The sequence below is a fragment of the Balaenoptera ricei genome, chromosome 14 (genome assembly GCF_028023285.1).
Source record: "Balaenoptera ricei isolate mBalRic1 chromosome 14, mBalRic1.hap2, whole genome shotgun sequence".
Lineage (NCBI taxonomy): Eukaryota > Metazoa > Chordata > Mammalia > Artiodactyla > Balaenopteridae > Balaenoptera > Balaenoptera ricei.
Genome location: NC_082652.1, coordinates 67,988,096 through 67,994,095, shown reverse-complemented (window position 1 = coordinate 67,994,095; position 6,000 = coordinate 67,988,096).

Genomic DNA, 6,000 nt, shown 5'->3' with positions numbered 1-6,000 from the left:
CCATTGGGCCGTTCTGAGCCTCGGTTTCCACCTCCTTTTCCTTCCTTCTCCCCACCCAGTCTTGATACTTTTAAAGCCCTGACATAAAACTCTTTGCGCATCTTTCTTCATCCATAGACTTTCCTGTTCACTCGAGTCACTGTCTGGAAAGGGTTGCAACTCTTTGGTTGCTGATTTGCAATTCTCTCAGGACCTGAAATGTGGCCTTTGCTGTCCTTTCTTTTCTGCTACTATTTCCCGCTGTGACATTGGGCCATTTACAGAGGGAGGATAGCAGCAGAGGAGGAAAGAAAGTGTGCGGGAGTTGAAAGTCCAGCCAGCACACCGGCCTCTTCTGCAGGCAAACCTGCCTTCGGATAATCTGAAATGTGGACAATTTGCAAGGGCACTAATCTGCCCGGTGGATGTGGGAAGTCGGCAGGCTGAGTCCCCTCTTCCTGTGGCTCTGTCCTCCCATGGTTATTATGCTTATTGCTCCTCTGGGCAGAAGGAGGCCTGGGTGCTGTGGTGTAGCTTCACCCAGTGTGGTTATCTCAGTAGGGCCTGTCTGTTTGGTGCATGCCAAGCCCCTCGGTCTGCTCCAGCCTAGTCTCAGGGTTTCTGGGGCAGAGAAGGAATGGGGGCCGGAGAAGGAAATATCTGTGCTTGGTGGTCAATACCCCGCCTTGTGACCTTGGGTGCGGAGCTCCCAGGGGCGCGGGCATGCTCCCTCTCTCAGCTTCCTGCCAAGTTCTCCACCATTTTTCGTGGCTCAGGCCTCACGCTGGAGTTAAGCCGGGGCTTAAACTACCCACCTCCTAGCAGTGTGACATCTGTGAATGGATTTCTAATTACTCATATAAATCAGCATGATTGGAAGTTCTTGAAATTTTATTGGGAAGGAAATTTATAGTGATTAAAACCAATTAATTTGGGCCTCCTGTTAATCCAGGCAGCAGGGTTGGGTCTGCCGTGCTCCTCTGCCACCTGAAAGCCACTGGGTGGGGATGGGCTCGATCTGGGGGCCACTGGGGGCGCGTGCTCATTTTCCAGGTTACAAATGCTCATCCCATGTTTTAAATTACACCCCTGCCCCTGGCCACGTAGCTTGTTTTGTGTCTAAAAATAGAGTTCTGGGCTTTCACTAAAGATTCAGAAACACTAAAAGGAATCTTTTTAATCAAAATAAAGAACCCTTTTTAATTACTCAGCCTCCCTCACAGTTGGAGGTAATAACTGTCGTGTGCTCTTAAGTAGGGCTGTTATTAGATTTCCCTGGGGCTCCTCTATTTTCTAGAAGTCAGCAATGCTGGCTGTTGAATGCCAGGGAAGAAAGAATCTACTCTTGTCTCTTTAAGTCTTTAATGTCAAGACCCCCTTTAAAGTCAAGATCAGGTTGGGGAGCTCCCCAGGTTACATGGAAACAGGCGGGAGAGGCATGGGCTGTGGTAGATACTCTGTCTGTCTTGGGAAGAGCCTTCTGGTGGTCCCACACTGAGGACGAGATCAAGTTCAAATCTCTCCTTGGCCAGCTCCCAATTCCCCATTTAATATCTTTTTCCAAAGACCCCAACCAATACCCCATCCTGCTTCGCCCAGTCCAGGAGCTTTCCTGGTCTCCATTCCTACCAACTCACCCCAACTCTGGGCAGGTGAGAATGGGCCTGGATTAGTGTCCTGAGGCTGCCATGAGAAAGTTGTACAAACTGGGTAGCTTAACACAACAGAAATGTATTGTCTCCCAGTTCTGGAGGCCAGCAGTCTGAAATCAAGGTGTCAGCAAGGCCACACTCCCTCTGAAATCTGTAGGGAGGATCCCTTCTTTGGTGTGGACTGAAAGTCTCAGGCATTCTCTGGATTGTTGATGTAGCGCTCCAATCTCTGCCTCCATTGTCACATACCATCATTTTCCTGTGCGTCTCTGTCTTCTTCTCTTCTTATAAGCACCCACCAGTCATGTTGGAATGGGGCCCACCCTAATATCTCATCTTAACTTGATTACATCTACAAAAACCCTACTTCCAAATAAGGTCACATTCACAGATACCATATCTTTCTGGAGTGCACAATGCAACCCATAACAAGGGCCTTTGTTGACAGATCTCTGAAGTTACAGGGCTACTTCTGGTTCTAGAGTTAGCAGTCCTTAGAACTTTAAATAGTACAGTTAAACGCCTGTTTCTTGTTCCTCTGGTGTTCATCAGAGTCTTTTGACTCTGCACTTTGGATGATCTGGAATTAGGCCTCTACTCTTTCCTCCAATTCTCTCTCTCTGGCACTTGTTCTTTGGCATCATGTGGCAATGTGAGATGAAACTCCCATTTCCTTTTCCTCCTGGGTACACAATAAACTGCATTTTCCACCCTCCCTGTAGTCTGTTGAAACCAAGTGGTTGAGCCTGGTCAAAGGAAGGTAGGGAGAAGTGTGTGTGTCGTGTGTGTGTGTGTCACTTCCGGGCCTGGCCTCTAAAACTTCCTGTGTGGTCCTCTGCACATTCTCTTTTCTAGTCTGCAGGATGGTGTGGACAATTTGGTGGAGGACTTGGAGACCTTAAAATGAAAATATCATTATTAGAGGGAAGGACCCTGGGTCCTTGGGTCACGTCATAGAACAGAAACTCCATCTTCACTTCCTTATTACCACTTGCCTCATTCACTGTGACGTGAGCAAGACATCAACCATTATGGTGATAAGACACCAAGATTTGAGGATTGTTTAATAAAATGATAAGGCTATCTGACTAATACACAAAATCAAGGGTGTTTACATTTCTACCCTGCCCTGTAGACCCAACTGAGCCTTTCATGTAGCTGAAACCTGGCACTAACATGGAAAACCGCATTTACATAATTATGATCATGCACTCTGCTGGGCCAAAGAAGGGCCAGGATTACATCTCTCCTGGCTGGCGTTGAACTCACATGGATTCTCCATCAATGCATTAAAATTGTGCTACAGGTTAGATTACATCTCATTTGGAGCATTACTCTCTTGTACAGCTTCCCTCCGACCCCCTGAAGTTTCTAATTGCTACCTTTAATTTTTCTTGTAAAATATAGCTTTACTATAGCCTCAACTTTTCAAAAATATTCTTAATTACATAATCTATTGCAATCTATTTCTCCACCTCCACGTCCCAGGTTTCCCTCCCAGGACCATCCCCTGCTCTGAGACGTCCTGTCAGCTGCTATTTAGCCATCATCTAAAGAGTTCCAGTCACTTTTTCCTGGACCCCATGTTTTTCTCTTTTTATTTCAACTTCAAGCTATAGCTTTTCCTTTTTCGAGTGACCTCTTTAGGAAGAATATTTGGGAGGCAGGTTTTCTGAGTCCTTACTTGGCTGAAAATGTCTTTATTCTACCCTAACTATGGAATGATAGATGTTTGCATACAGAACTTTAGGTTCTGACTAATTTTCCTTCAGAGCTTTGCTGTATTGCTCTACTGTCCCTCAGTGTACAGTGGTGCCTGAGCTTTTTACCTTCATTTGTTCTTTTTTGTAAGCTTTCAGTATCTTTTCTTGTCCTTGGTGTTCTGGAATTCCAAGAGAGTGTATCTAGGTGGGAGTTTTTTCATTCATTATGTGGAACCTGTGGTCTGAACACCAGTGTCCTGCTTCAGCTCTGAAAGTTGTCTTGTATTATGTCTCTGATATTTCCTCTCCTCCATATTCTCTGTTCTGTCTTTCTGGGAACCTACTAGTCAAATGTTGTACCACCTGGCTCAGTCCTCTAAGTCTGCTATCATTTCACTCATAATTCCTCTCTCTCTAGTTTGTTTGGGGGTGGTCTATATTCTGAGAAATTTCCTTAACTTTATTTTTTGTGTGTCTTTCTGTTGAAAAAAAAAAGAAATGATACAATTTACATTTCTAAGAGCTCCTTCCTTTATGATTAAAATAAATATCCTTCCTTTTTCATAGCACTCTGTTCTTTGCAAGTTGATAAAATGTGCTCTGAAACCTGTGATGATTTTTTAATTTGAGAAAGTTAAGGGTTTTCTGAATCATTGTGATTTTCCCAGGGAGTCAGTGTTTCTGCTTGCTCTCCTCCTCCACACTGCTCATCGTCCCCATGTGCCGGTTGCCCCTGGGCAGTCCGTTCATAAGGAAGGAAGGCTGGTTAGAGTTTCCCCTGCTGGGAGTAGGTCTTTTCTCCTCCCCCTCCAAGAGTCTCCCTTGAGAGGGGAGTATGACTTGGAGCTCCTCAGTATGTCTGCTTGGCTGGCACATTTTAATTTAAAATGCATGAGCTAAAACACATCAGTCAGGCCACCTCATCCTCAGTACCCACACAGATGCACACATAGTGGCAGAATGATCTTACTCTATGGTCCCCATAGGCCTTCCTGAAACCTTGGTAGTCTCTGGTCAGTTCATTCAATTCCCATAGAAAAGAGTTGCTACATTGTTTTTTTTTGGAAGTATAGTTGATTTACAGTATTGAGTTATTTTCAGGTGTACAGCAAAGTGATTCAGTTATATATATATATTTTTTTTCAGATTATTTTTTATTATAGGTTATTAAAGATATTGAATACCTTTCCCTGTGCTATACAGTAAATCCTTGTTGCTTATCTATTTTATGTATAGTAGTTTGTATCTGCTAATCCCAAATGTCTAATTTTACCCTCCCCCTCCCTTCCCCTTTGGTAACTATAAGTTTGTTTTCTATACCTGTGAGTCTGTTTCTGTTTTGTATATAGATTCATTTGTATTATTTTTTAGATTCCACATACAAGTGATATCATATAATATTTGTCTTACGTCTCTTACATCTCTTAATATGATAATCTCTAGGTCCATCCATGTTGCTACAAATGGCAAAATTTCACTCTGTGTTATATATGTACCACATCTTCTTAAACCAATCGTCTGTTGATGGGCATTTGAGTTGTTTCCATGTCTTTGCTATTGTAAATAGTGCTACTATTAACATTGGGGTGCATGTATCTTTTCGAATTAGAGTTTTCATCTTTTCTGGATATATGCCCGGGAATGAGATTACTGGATCATATGGTAGCTCTATTTTTAGTGTTTTAAGGAAACTCCATACTGTTGTCCACAGTGGCTGCACCAGTTTACACTCCCACCAACAGTGTAGGAGGGTTCCCTTTTCTCCCCATCCTCTCCAGCATTTATTATTTGTAGGCTTTGTGATGAAGGCCATTCTGACCGTTGTGGTTTTGATTTGCATTTCTTTGGTAACTGAGCCCTGACATCTTTTAGCATAGAGGTACTTGCTGGGCACCCACACTCAGGAGGTAAATGGAGGTGGGTGGGGAATATGCAGAGATGGGGTATCAAATGGTACATTGCTCAAGATGGAGACCTTCAGCTAATCTCCTTGTTTTCAGTCCCATTTCTTGCTCCTGCCATCACCATCATCAGAGGGACATGGAGAGGCCTGGAAGATGTTTCCCCAGGCCGACTGGAATCTACTCCTGCAACGTCTTTGTAGCTTTCTCGGCCTCTTTCCTCCAGCAACAAGCTTCCATCTAGTTTCTGTCTTCTAGAAATCTATTGAACTTTCTCATTAATTTGTCACCCCACCCTACCCCACTACCAGTTTCTTCAATATTATAGGTTTGTTTCTTTTTATTTTTCTACACTTTAATTTCAGTGAGATTCCAGGAGGGCAAGAAAATGAATATATGTGCTCAGGCTGCCATCTGAATCAGAAGCAAAATATATTCTTGTGTGAGGTAACTGAGGGGGTCTGTTTCTTGTAACCAAAAGAGCCTGAGTAATGCACCAAACCTTTTGCTTTACAGATGAGAAGAAGACGGACGCCCAAGAGGTTGAATGGTTGGGGTCATATCTCTGCTTTCTATCTGGAATCCTGATCTCTTGGGGCTAGAGTTCATGGCAAGTGGAGAAAATGGTCTGGATAAGGGAAAATTTTAACTAGAATATAAGTTGGAAGAAAATACAGTAGGACTATTTTCAAGTACACATCAGGTCAAATAACTAATAAAGTGTTCAGATTCTTTGGGGATTTGCCATAATGCAAATTTCTAGAA